This window comes from Eumetopias jubatus, unplaced genomic scaffold (genome assembly GCF_037043125.1).
Source record: "Eumetopias jubatus isolate StellerSeaLion01/CBP00866 unplaced genomic scaffold, mEumJub1_p1.0 scaffold_1, whole genome shotgun sequence".
NCBI lineage: Eukaryota > Metazoa > Chordata > Mammalia > Carnivora > Otariidae > Eumetopias > Eumetopias jubatus.
The window spans coordinates 162,825,317-162,839,707 of record NW_028274807.1 but is presented as its reverse complement, the minus strand read 5'-3'; the positions used below and the strand labels follow the sequence as shown (position 1 = coordinate 162,839,707).

Genomic DNA, 14,391 nt, shown 5'->3' with positions numbered 1-14,391 from the left:
CTGTGACTCAATGACTCATTCAGCATTTATTGAGGACAAATTCTTGGCCAGCCCCCATGCCAGGGGTTGTGAGTACACGGTCCCTGCTCTTAAGCAGCAACCTGTCCAGTGGAGCTCAGTGTTCTTCACTCATATCCTACAAGTAACCCCCCTGCCTCAGAGCTCCAAGGACCCCAGTATCTCCTCTCGGCCTAATACCCTCCTGTGTGGCAGGTCCCGAACCTAACTCCCAGGGGAGACTCCAACTACCATCAGGCCCAGTCATGGAACAAGTCTAAGCTCCTCCCACACTGACTCCCCCTCAGGATCCAGGGCCTCCTACTAGATTCCAGAGCAACGGCTTCAAATCAGGGTCTCCACTCTAAGGTGTGTTCCAAGAAATTTTACCAATTATCAAGTAAACCAAAGGGGTCTTTGGTCTATAGATCAGAAGACTGCAGGTCATCTCTATCTAACAGGCATTTTTTGTCTCCAGCTCCCACCCTTCCTTTCCTCCGGTTCCCTTTAGAGAACTACCCCCTCCATGTGCAGACCATACGGCTCAGGTGGGGATAATCTTGCTCAGTTCCAGGATGGGCGTGTGGCTCAGGCCTCGCCAGTGAGAGCCCTACATTCTCAAGACCATGATGACTGGCCGTGGACCAGCACATGAACCTACGGAGAGGGACACCAGTGCTATCGGCAGGTAGGTTGTAAGCCTGGTCTGCTACAGGGTAGAGCTTGCCCACACAGTTCATTGGAACCGAGTGACAGAAACACCAACCAAGCCTCTTGATTCTGCCAGGATGACTCCGGGAATTTTCAGTTCCTTTCCCGGTCCAACCCAGATGAGCATTGCTCCTCAGCTGGCAATTGCTCCCAGTGGAACATTCCTCTCCTGAGTATAGGCTAAAAGCATTGTGGGCAATACGTATTTTTGTAATAAAAGGGTGTACGAAACCAGTTTCTCTTTTGGTGTACAGAAAAATACTTAAGAGTTTATGCAGATCTTAGAAAAATCACTATTTGAAATGTGTGAAAATTGTCCACTTGTAGCTGATTTTAGTCTAAGTCAAGATACTCAAGTTATTTGGGTTTCAATTTGGGCACATTTCATCTCAAAGATAAATGCATGGTCCTACATTTTGTCTGTCCATCTTCCTTTGCAGGAAGCAATGACAATTCATAACAATCTCCTTCAGGAAACCACCAAGACAGGGATCTAGGTGTGGCATCTGCTTGAGAGGCTTCCAAAGGAGAGATGGTCAGAAGGCTCCCCTTGAGCTATGTGACACCATGCTGTAGAAACCTTGTCACCAGCTCCAATGACCACAGGCCATCCAGCTGGCCAGAGCTCAGAGTGCTGTGCAGCCTGGGAGTCCCAGGCAGGGCTCCAGGGTGCCCTCATATTGCATAAACCCTCAGAGGGCAGCACCGTGCAGCCCTGTAGGGGAAGCCTTGATGAGGGCTGTGTCAGGATCTGGTTGAGCTGCCCCTGTTGCAGAATGAGTCCCAGCACCAACCCTCCAGGTAGGTAGCCTGAACCACAAACGGGCTCCCCAAACCCACACTGCCTCCTTCTCCTCTGTCTGCTAACATGCGAGTGGTTGGTTATCCCGCAGTTGACCTTTTATGGCCCCTCTCCCTGTATCTTAGCAGCCAGGAGGTAGGTGGATGTTTCTATGTTGCCGGTGAGTCTTAGTGGCACATGACAGTAGCTGTGTCAGATTTTAAGGCCCAAGGTTTCTAGAAACCTTGGTGTGTGAACAACAGCCCTCACTGCCTAAAGTTCTAGCATAATCTATCACTTCTAGGAGAAAAAGGAGAAAGATGACCAAGAATAGAGAAGTATCCAGGCTCTAATCATGGATATCAGAAGCCACTAAAAATAAACACAACCCTTGAAAGAACTGGAGGGCATGGCAGAGCAAGAGGACCAGATGGCCAGTCATGTCATGGCTGTGGTGGGCATTAGGAGCAGTGTACTACCCAGAGCCAAAGTCTCCACAGCATGCCCACCACCACCTCCAAACCCCCAGGTTGGAGCCCAGCAGATGCACACCCTACTGCCCCGTGCTAGCTGTGGGACCACAGGCAAGCAACGTGAGCTCTTTAAGTTTCAGTGTCTTGTAAGATTCTGCAGGAGAGTTGTTGTAAAGATTAAATAGGTATACACACACACTGCTTTTGCCTGGTGCACTGTGTTCAGTACATACGGTAATCATCCTGGATCATCATCATCATCATCTAGGCAAGCGTTCTACTAGGAAAGGGTGATCCGAAGGATCGGCCACTTGCTACCACCAGAAGCACAGGTCCCATTTTTTTCCGTTTTCAACAGGCTGATGTAAACAGGTTACTTCCCGGACTACTGAAGCCTAAGGACAAAGTGTGGGGGTAAGCAGAAGCGAAGGAAGGTTCTCTCTTGTCTACTCACGTAAGATAAAACCTCTGTCAGCTTGTCCACACTTGTCTCCCCTTTTCCATTAACTTGCAGGGACAGGTACAATAAATAATGAAAATGAAACCTTTTTACACAATGTTTACCGAAAGTGTCTTTCCTGCACATGGCTTAAAATATTGTGCGTATGTTAGCATTATGTGCTGGATAATGGATTAACAAACACACATTCAGCATATTTACAGGCAAGCCATTCACATATCAGATTTTCTACAGTTCAAAATGGTACAACCTACTTAGGAGAAGATGTCAGGTTCTAAGTCCTATATAAAGTTTTAGAGACTGCAACACATACACTTTTCTCTTTCTCTTTCAAGCATTAAGTGCTGACTGACTGAAGCTAGAAATAAAAAGAGTTTGGCTTTTTAACTACTTTGTTTTATTGTGCCACTCAGATACGTTGTTGCAGTCCTGTCATCATTAATGGTCTGTGATCCAAGAGTGGGAAAATGTTCTTTGAGTCATAAAATGGGCAGCAATGGCAGAGATGACCAAGCCAAACCACACAAGTATATTACCACTGGAGCCTGACCTCAGAGATGGATCAAAGTAGAAGTAACAGAAATCATGCTTTGTAGCTCATGGCCACATTTACAATGGCATGATACCACCCCCACACCCACCCACCCACTCAACCTGTTCTTTGGGTGCTCTTCTCTGTGCTCTTATGACATCCTATATATGCATTATTCTATCAGCACTAATCTCCCTGTCCTCCAATTGTTGGTTTAAAGAACTGCCTCCCCAGAAGACTCAAAGGAAGGACACATATTGGCAAAACGGTAGTTTTCAGTACTCCACTTGGTGCCTCAAACCTAGCAAATGCACAGATAAATGTGTACAAATAAAGTCAATGTAAGATGTGTGCTTGCTTTAAAGAAGTCACAAGACAGGAGACCACATTAAAAAAATATATCAAAAAAAGGAAACATCAAATTTAATTTAAAGGAAAAAAATCAGAAATTGAGAAAACAACAGAACAAATCAATTCCTGAAAAAAAGAGTTCTGCATCTTGGTGATCACATTTATTGAAAGGGTTGGAAAAAAATTAAAATGCCCTTTAGCTTAAGAATTTTTTAGTTATCCGCAAGTCAACTCGTTTCAGGAGTGGAAGAATCCTTGGTCATTTCTTAATATCAAAATTTACGCAGGTTTCTCTTTTGAATGTCTTCTACATTTAAAGAGGCAATCATACAAAATCTCCTATATTCCATACATGATAAATTCTTTGTTTCAGCCAACTCTTAAAGGAGGGGCAACTAGTACAACACCATCTCCCCGGACAAAAAGCATTGGAATATTCCGTTTTGTTGACTGGAAGAGGAAAACAAAAACAGAACACATTTATACAGATACATAGTATTATGTATTTTTTGAGAAAGAAATTTGAAAACAAAATAAAAAATAACATAGATTCATCATAACACATACTGATTTAAAAACCTGACCACTTACTTACCTTTGTAGCACAAAGAACCACTGTATTAACTGTTTACTTGTTTGTCCTTGATGTCAACAATTGGGGCAAAGACTGGAGTTATCCACCAAAATCCATTCTTCTCCTCTTCCTGGCACACAGCTAGACTACGTTACTAATGTTCCCCTGCAACCAGGTGCAGCCATGGGATTGGGTTTTAACCAATGGGAAGTAAACAAAAGTAAGTGACTGACCCATTAACATTCTATGAATGCCCCACTGCGGTCTTCCCCACTTAACTAGATGAGACTCAGATAATGAACTCTGGAGATGGCAGAGTCATAAGACAGAGGAAGCCTGGGTCCTTGACTGAGTACCTGGAAGAAAGCTATCGTGCTGAACTCAAACTCCACTCAGGACTGTTATGTGGGTGAGAAATAAAATTCTGCTGTGTGGAGCCATTAGCTGTTGCTTCCATGTGCCCTGCACTCACATATGTAGAATGAATACCTTGGGGCAGTAGCCTACAGGTTGAGCCTTGGGCAGTAAGGAAACAGATATGGAATATCTGAAATCCTCTTATGCCTTAGAAAACGTAGGGTACAACTGTTCCCTGCAATGACTTGGAAAGTAGTCTAAGGGCCTCCCAAACCTATAGGTTCTAGGGGAAGAGGCTGGAAAAAGCCAAATGTTAGTTGCTGATACACTCAGCAAGGTAGTATAAGAGATGAACCCAGGCAAGAATGAGCTGGTTTTCAAGCAAAGATTACAAGAAACAGGATTCACAGAGTTCAAAAAGGCAACTGTTTTTAGATCCCAAACTGTAGACAATAAACAGGAACAAAAGCTTTGAGGACTAAGCCCAGTTAAACCTTCTCAGTGAAACAAACTCAGCCCTGAGGCAAGGATCAGATTAAGGGTGCTACTTTCCCACCCAAATTTACTTTAGCAAATGGCCTAAGGGTCAACATTAATTAGAGGGAGAGGGAGAGGAACAGAGGGAAGAAACCAAAGAAATAAATGCACTGACAGGCCATGTATAGGCAAGAACTTTGACTGAGGTTACTGGCCCACAGAATTTATTGGAAGTGAACAGATGAGACAGAGGTGAAGGCCTAAGCTTTTAAAGAAATTGCATTCAAAGAAACTATTTCAGTCTTCCACCATAAGCAAGAACTTGGTTGTGAAAACTCTGCAGCCCCCATTTAGGGTGGCCAGATTTAGCAAATAAAAATATAGATTGCTCAATTAAATCTGAATTCTAGATAAACAGAAAAGAATTTCTTGGTGTAAGTATGTCCCAAATATCACATAGGACACACTTAACCTAAAAGACATTACTTCTACTACCAGGACAGGACCATTTCACACATGCCCAGGGGATTCTGCTGTTTCCATTCCAAAGGGAGGTTTTTTCTGGCGATTTTCCTGTCCCTGTTCTGCAACAGAGGCTGTGGGAGGGGCAATGGTAATTAATTCATCCTTTTTAAGTTCTAGGAATCTATTCCACAAGTGACCACATGTAGATCTGACAGAGTGAACTGCCTCTCTGCCAGGCAGAAAATATTAGTAATAGCTGTTGTAGAGAGCAAGATGGAGTCACTCATGTCACGGAGGGGCATGCATCAAGCAATGACACGAGCAGCTAAGTGGACTGCAGCTACCAGATACTGCCGAGACCAGCGCCAGCTGACGACACCCCAGGGACTGACCGCAAGCGGAAGAGGTCTGCAGGGGCCCGAGACTGATTAAATCCCTTTAAAACGGGAGGATTTTTGCAGCACTGTCAGACTCCTCAGACATGGACCCCTCTGTCTGACCACTTCAAAATGGTAGCTGCGGCTGAAGGCTCTCTGCCTGACTGATCTCCACACAGAACTGAGATCCTTCACTGAACATCAGAAGCAGGAAGTGCCGAGATGACCCGGACCAGACCGAGGCCTTATCTCCACTGCGTGTCCACAGACTGACCTGGCGTTCGGTTCGTTCACTTCCTGCCCTCCGTGTTATCTTGTTTGTCGTGTGGATTGTCTTATGTTCTGCTTTGTGTGTCATGTAAGAAGCCAAGTTAATTATGGGGTGAAATGTCATTGAGTCTGGAATCCTGAACCTGCTTTATAATGATGCTAACCTTGCTTTGTGACTGAATAAATCTGACATCGTGGAGAGACACAACTTGTGTGTCTTCAGTGTGCGCCTTTACAGTGTGCTCATGATGGCTATGTTTGCACAACTTTTTTTAAAATGTAAAAACTATGTTTTATGAACTTCTTGGGTACTGGAACTAACATAAAATAACCCCTCACAGTAAAATTCAAGTAATACTTATAGGTTTAGTATACGAAACTCAAGTACACTTACTTGTCACTATCACCGAAAAAGTCATTTGACTCTTCCCTATAACACTCTCTCAGGGCAGTGGCTCTCAAATTATAACGTGAATAAAAAATCACCTCTTTAATAGCTCCTAAGATGGTTTCCTAGGCTCCAGGCCCAGAGTCTCACTTAGTAGGTCAGGTTGTGGCCCATGAGTTTGTATTTCAAACATGGTCAAAGGTGATGCCAATGCTCCCTGCTTTAAGGAACATACTCTGAGAATCGCTCTCCAAGAAACAAGTGTCATATGACTGCTGTCTATTATGAAGCAGTACTTCCTTCTGGTTTCCTTCGTGCATCTCGTTTGAGGACAGCAAGTTTAGGGAAAGAGTCTGTGCTCATCAAAATAATTGATATATTTTACTCAAATTCCTTACTCAGTGGTCATATTTCTGAACTAAAAAGTTCCTTCTCTTCCTATGGAATCCACTTCATCTGCAATGATTCTCCATTAAGTCAATGACAGTTTTCTGGAGATTCAGTGAACAGAAATGAACATGGCAGCATTTTCCAAGGCAAAGTAGCTTCTACAGTTGCCCTTAATGATCCCCATGCTTCCTGGTGTTCACACCCTTGTGAAATCCCCTCCCTTTGAGTGTGGGTGAAACTTATGCCTTGCTTCTCACCAAAAGAATGCTGCAAAGGTAATGGGATATCACCATCATGATTAGGTTACATAAGAAAGTGACTTCCATCTTGCTAGCCAACTCTCTTGCTAGGTTTGATGAAGCAAGCTGCCAAGTAGTGGAGACCCATGTGGCAGGAACTGAGGCTTTCAGTTCAACAACCCTCAAGGAAATGAATCCTGCCAACAACCATGTAAGTGAGATCAGAAGCAGATTCTTCCACGGCTGAGCCTTCACATGAGACTGCAGCCCTTGTGTAGCCTCATCAAAGACTCTGAAGCAGAAGACCTAGCTAAGCTGTGTCTGGATACCTGACCTACAGAAATGGTGAGGTAATAAATGTATGTGCTTTTAAGCTTTTAAGTTTTGGGGTAATTTGTTATGTAGCCATATGTATTCTTAAGAAAAAAGTACTGTGGTTATATAAATTTGGGAAATACTGCATACTATACACTTTTTTGGAGATAGTAATGTCAATTAGCTTTAACCTAGGCCTATTTTACTGAGCTGTTAGAATTATATACGATGTATATAAATGGACAGCATAGCACTTGACATCAGCAGGCACAAAGGTTAGTTCTCTAACCCCTCCCGTTTCCACTTTTTACTATTAGAGTAAGTTTACGTTATGATAGAATGCTTTTCTGTATCTAGTGTTATCTCTCTGAAGCTATTTTGCCTAACTGATCACATTCAAGGCACCCACAATTTTTCTGTATAGTAGGCACTTTCTAAATTAGATTTTAAAGCCCACAACAGCAGGGACCGAGCATGGTCTGCCAGATCCTAGAGATTTATAGACTAGGCAGTCTACCCATGTTAGCTCAGCTATTGCTGAGCTCTCCAGAAGAACTAGTGCTATCCTGCTAACTTCAAGATTTCACTGTCCATCAATTCCATCATCAACTACTTTGAGCCCAAGGCCCTGAAACACAGAACTGAACCCACCAGGCTTTGATCCAGTTAGGCTGGCACTGGAAATCCTTACCATATCTCTTCCTAGCTGAACTTGGGTTTCCTGGGATAGAAAGGGGGAAATAACACCACTGGCCTCACTGTTACCAGATTAAGTGTAATAAAACCTGTAAATCTTTGGCCCACAGCAGTTATTTAACATGTATTAGTTTCCTTTCCCCCCTTTCTCTATTCTCTTCCTGGATATTTTCTCTCTACTTTTATCTCTTTTTTTGTTCTTCGACTTATTATTTTTTGACTTTACTGTGGTGTGAAAGCACAAAGCATTCACAAGTAACTGTACTTCAAAATTTGAATTTTGTTCTTTTCCTGGGCTTAGTAATATGCAGTACGACACTCTCCCGTGATGCTGGGCAGTGACAGCAGCCGCAGCTCCCAGTCAGCCATGTGATCAAGAGGGTCAACAACCAATACACTTAAAACCATTCTGTTTTTTACTTTCAGTAACTTATTCAATAAACTACATGGATTATGCAACACTTTATTACAAAATAGGCTTTGTGGTAGATGATTTTGGGCAACTGTACGCTAATGTAAGTGTTCTGAGACGTTTAAGGTAGGCTAGGCTAAGCTATGATGTTTGGTAGGTGTATTAAATGTATTTTCAACTTATAGTGGGTTTCTAAGGCTGTAACCCTACTGTAAGTAAAGGAAGATCTATACTTTGTTATCTCTACTTCCTCCCCTCCCCCATATTCCTCTAACAACCTGCACATATACTCATCACCCGTAGCTAACATGGCACTATGGGGAACAGAATGAATAATGTCCTGGGCTCTGCTATCAAATAGCTCACATGATGAAAAGGGATATAGAAATGAAGAGTCAATAAGATCAATGTCAGCTCACAGTGCCAAAGGTTAGAGGATCCAATCAAATGAGGAAATGACCAAAGGAAGAAAGAAGGTCCAGATGGTCAGAGAAAGTGTCACTGAGGAGTTAGGACTAAGGCAGTTCTTGAAACAAGCTTTGCAGGAAAAGAGACAAGGGTGACATTCCAGTTAGGGGACACATTATGGGAAAAGACATAGAAGGACTACACAGGGCACACTCTGAAGACAGTGAGTGGACCAACGTGGCCAGAGGAGTCATCAGAGAGGAGACTAGAAAGTTTCAATCACACTGTGGAGGGTCTTAACCTAGCCTGAACTTGTGCTTTGCTCTACAGGCCACTGAAAGCTTTAAATGTCTCTAAGCATGACTGTAACAAATGAAAGCATTATTTGAGGACAATTACTTTGGCAGTCAGTTGTGCATGGGCTGAAATGGAGGTGGACATAAAGGGAAGTGCCTGAGCTATAGTCATGGCAATAGGAAAGAAAATGACACTTTAAATCAGTGTGAAGGAAGAATCAACTGAAGTACTTATTGATCACTGTGACTGAAAGAGAGAAGTCCAAAAAAATTCTGCAATTTATGGTCTAAATAACAGAAAACCATGAACAGAAATAGGAAATAGAGAATGACTTTTTTTTTTTAAGATTATTTATTTATTTGAGAGAGAGAGAGACAGCGAGAGAGGGAACACAAGCAAGGGGAGTGGGAGAGGGAGAAGCAGGCTTCCCGCAGAGCAGGGAACCCGATGCAGGGCTCTATCCCAGGACCCTGGGATCATGACCTGAGCCAAAGGCAGATGCTTAACGACTAAGCCACCCAGGCGCCCCGAGAATGACCTTGTCTTGAAGGTGAAGAACACCAGCAATTTAGCTTTAGATGCACTGAGTTCAAGATAACATCCAAAGTAAAAATATTTTCAATTAGAATACTGGATATGAAAGAGTGAAGCTCAGGAAAGGAAAGAAACTGGAGACACAGATTTATCCACAATCATAATGGCCACCAATCACCACATGCCAAAGCTTTACACACACCAAATTTAATGCATCTTGTTACAATCCTAGGAGACGGGCACAGTTGTCATTTTACAGAAGCCCCCAAGGCTTAGGAAGTTTCTCTAACTTACCCAAGGTCATGAAACTAATCACCAGCAGCAAAAAGTTGAGCCTAGATCTGTGAAGAGCTCAAGCTTTGGTGCTGTACTGATTACTGGTATGGACTCATGGCTTATCAAATATGACAGTGACTAAATGACATGTCTGAGGGAAAAAAAAATGTAGACCAAAATTTTAAAGCCCATGTTCACAGGGAGAAAGAAAGAAAATCTGCAAAGGAGTCAGCAGTGGTTGAAGACAGAAGGAAAGCCAGGATAAAGCAGAACTACAAAAACCAACAAAGGCTAACAGTTGAACACTTACTATGTGCCTGTCGCTAATCTAAAGGCTTTTCATGTAACCTCTCAATAAATCCTCAATACTTGCATAAAGTGGGTCCTATTACCGACCCCATTTTATAGACAAGGACACTTTTCACAGACAGGCTGGGTAGTGTGATACAATTAAATAGCTGGTACGCAAGGGAGGCAAGATTTAAATCCAGTCCTACCATCCGAGTCTACATTTTAAACCACTATGCTCTAGGAGAGTCAGAGACTGGCTTCCCAATACTTCAAAGACTTAATGTGATGTTCTCTTTTTATATTTAACAATGAAATATGCCAAGTTTCAGAAGATCTGCATAACTCCACAAACTAATATTTTCCAAATGACCAGTGCCTGATGTTACAGAATCCTGCATTGTAAAAGATCCACTAAAAGGACAAAGGTAGACCAATTTGCACATAGTAAGAGTATGAAAAGTTCACTGATAATGGTCTCAGATGCCACACTGCAACTAACTTTTTTTTTTTTAAAGATTTTATTTGTTGGCGCCTGGGTGGCCCAGTCGTTATGCATCTGCCTTCAGCTCAGGTCATGATCCCAGGGTCCTGGGATCGAGCCCTGCATCGGGCTCCCTGCTCCGCGGGAAGCCTGCTTCTCTCTCTCCCGCTCCCCCTGCTTGTGTTCCTGCTCTCGCTGTGTCAAATAAATAAATAAAATCTTAAAAAAAAAAAAAGGCTTTATTTGTTTGTCAGAGAGAGAGAGAGCACAAGCAGGGGGAGTTGCAGGCAGAGGGAGAAGCAGGATCCCCAATGAGCGAGGAGCCTGACGCGGGACTTGATCCCGAGACCCTGGGATCATGACCTGAGCCGAAAGTAGACGCTTAACCAACTGAGCCACCCAGGCATCCCACAACTAACCTTTAAGAAACTACCACTTGTTGAGTTTTAACATAGCATCAAAGGCAAATATCCACAAAAAATACTCCTTTTTCTAACTACCCCTCTGTGAGGCTGTATTTTCTTCAACTATAACATATCATAACAGATTAAATGCAGAGAAAGATGTGAGAATCTAGATGTTATCAATTAAGCCAGGCATTAAAGAAATTTGCAAAAAGGTAAAATAAAGATGCTTCTCACCATTTTGTTTTAGTAGTTATTGTTAATAAGAATGTTACTTACGTTAACATGTAACAGGCTTACTATTACTTTTAAGGAGTATTTTTAGAATTTCTCAGTTTTAATTACTGATAGCTCAGATCCACATCAAATTAAGAACACTGTCCAGCATTACTCATATATTAGCACACATAGGCATCTTACACTCACATGTATCCATGAATACTGGCAACCCTATGAGGTAAGTGGTAGTATTTCTGCTTAAGCCTGAGGAAATTAAATCTGCCAAGTTAATTCTCTGGCCCAAGGTACCCCAGATAGGACATGGCCACATCAGGACTGGAAACCAGGTCTGTCCGACCCCAACGCTTTTGCTTTTGATTGCTATACTTTACTGAGTCCAATTAGGTATCAAATCATGACAGGCTTCCTGTAAGTAGTGAGAAGCTGTTGGATACTAAGAACAACTGACGTTTTAAAAGTGAGGAACAGAACTGCATGACTTACTTTATATATCTCTTCGTATGTTTCCTCATCAATTTCTATAGTAGTCACAGTTTCTTCCACATCTCCCAATATCATATTTAAATGCTGATCATAAGCCTAAAGTGGCAAGGTGAGGGACCAAGAAATTTAACAATCAAATTAAGAAACAATGAACAGGCCTTCTGCACAATACTTATACCACAAACTTTTATACGGAAGTAAAATATAATTCTGCTAGTAATACACTGTTTCTTCACAAATTATTTCCAGTGATAATTTAATTGACCTGATAAAAATGCAAAGCTGTTTATATTGGCCCCAAATGAGTTTACTCAAAATAACTTGAAAAAAATTTTTTTTTAAAGTGTCCACCCTACTGGTCATCCATGGCAGTCACATCATTTATAATATTTAATTATGAAAAAAAAAAGCAAATTCATCACTTCTCAGTAGACTTCTTTCAATTCCTGCTGTAACAGCATGACAAGAAAGAGGCAGTAAAGGAAATAAAATTCTTTAACTGCTAAGAAGATGGTACTGTGGTCTCCCAAAGGCATAACATGCTGCTCTTCAACCCTCCCTTGTCCTACACTAAATACCACCATGTAAAGTAAGTAGAGCAACACCTTGCCCACTTAAAACCTAGCCAAAATAAACTGTCTGGCACCCGTGGGCTCAATCAATAAATGTTGCAATTCCGATATTCAGGGATGTCCTCAATCCAAACTCCAAAGCTCATATATTTTACTAAAAGATCTAACTCCAGGGGCCTTGTTCAGAACCCACTTAGGCTTACTTCTAACAGTGTTAAATGGTTTACCAGCTCACATCAAAATAAAAGTAGCCCATCAGCCATGTGGGCAACTGGTAGCAAAGCACACTAAGAAGAGCAAAAATCTGTACATGAGGGCCAGAAAACAAACACACAAAAGGCTGGGGGCCACTGAGTATAGAGGCAATCAAGTTTAGCAGGGAACTGAAGAAGCCTCCAAGAGCTTAGCCAACATATCTGTCCCGGGGTGTCTGTCCACATGCCACTGGCCCAGTGATAAAGCACAATTCCATTTTTCTTGGCAAAGTTGTCACTATTCCATTTCCTGGGGTTCCTCTTCTTGTAAAGCTAGCTGCATATTAAGACTACTGTCTTCCTAGGTCCCTACTTCCTTTCCAAATACAGGAGGTTCTTTACCTTTAGGTTTTATGGAAGGTGGAATCAGCGTACTTAAGAGTAGGGCTGTAGTCAGACTGCCTAGGTTCATATTCTGGCCCTCCCTTTACTGGCTGTGTCACCTTAAGCAGGTAACTTCACCTTCCTGAGCCTGAGCTTCTTCAAATGCAAAACAGGACTAATGAGTATCTACCCTCATAGGATTGTTATAAAGGTTAAATGAGGTATTACATACAAAACACGTATTTATTTATTTTTTAATTATTTGAAAGAGAGAGAGCACAGGAGGAGGAGCAGAAGGAGAGGGACAAGCAGACTCTGTGCTGGGTGTGGAGCCTGAGGTGGGGCTCAATCCCATGACCCTGAGATCATGACCTGAGACAAAATCCAGAGTTGGATGCTTAACTGACTGAGCCACTCAGACGCCCCCATACAAAACACTTATAATGAAAGCACTTGGCATGTAATTAATGCTCAATAAATATTAGCTATTTTAAATCACTTTAAGGTAGAATGGCAGTAATAAAAACAATATATTCAAGAAAACAACAAGTCATCAAGAAAAGGCAAAACATTCAGTGGAATAAATTAGGAATTACATTCATAATTATGAATTATGAATAAATAGGACCATTTCAAAGGACCAGTCCTATAGAAATATTTGCAGACATACATAAAAAAAGGTACAAAAATACATACTACAGCATTATTTTTAATAGCAAGAAACAGAAAACAATCTTAAAAAACACTATTACTATATACAGAATTCTATAGTCATTAAAAATAAAGGAGACTTACACACACTCATGATCAATAATTTTCAAGAAAGATTAAGTGAAAAAGAAAGGTGCTCAAAAAGATGTATAGTAAGATCCATTTTTATTTAGAGGTGGTGTATACAGTGCAAATATGTGCATGTGATCACATATATGTATATGTGTGGAAATATACAGAAAAGATCTAAAAGACGACAGACCCATTTTTAAGTGGTTAGCAAAAGAAAAAATGGGATTTCACCTTTTACTCTATGTACTTCTGGGCTATTTAATTTTTCTCACAAGAAAACAAAAATTTATGTACATATCAGTAACTGAAAGAACACTGAAATAAGAATGGAGAGTAATTGCTATTTACAAATAAATAGAAGGGAAAAAATGAAAAAATGAAAATGTTCTTTAATAAACACATCATTTTTGTTAGGAGAAAACATGTTAAAAAATATGAACAGGGGCGCCTGGGTGGCTCAGTCATTAAGTGTCTGCCTTCAGCTCAGGTCATGATCCCAGGGTCCTGGGATCAAGCCCCACATCGGGCTCCCTGCTCACCGGGAAGCCTGCTTCTCCCTCTCCCACTCCCCATTTGTGTTCCTGCTCTCGCTATCTCTCTCTCTGTCAAATAAATAAATAAAATCTCTTAAAAAATATGAATAAAATGCAGTTGTACTTGGCTCGTACAAATACGAGTGACCTACCTTTCTCTTATCTACATTCAAAATACTCTTCTACATGGGACAGTGTTTATATTTCAAAGGAGTACGGTTAGGAAGGGATGACAAGGAAATAATC

At 41.6% G+C, this 14,391-nt stretch overlaps 1 non-coding gene across 3 annotated transcripts in view; it reads right to left on the bottom strand.

The window, feature by feature from the left end:
• Positions 1 to 14,391, bottom strand: part of LOC114207602 (uncharacterized) — a 78,363-nt gene that overhangs the window by 62,288 nt on the left and 1,684 nt on the right. For 2 of the 3 annotated variants that reach the window (XR_015769096.1, XR_015769095.1), the window contains exon 3: positions 11,680 to 11,775. This is a non-coding gene — a transcript (uncharacterized LOC114207602). Of the gene's footprint in view, positions 1 to 3,353; positions 3,756 to 11,679; positions 11,776 to 14,391 lie in introns of those variants that run through there. The other variant, XR_015769094.1, reaches the window with a different exon arrangement.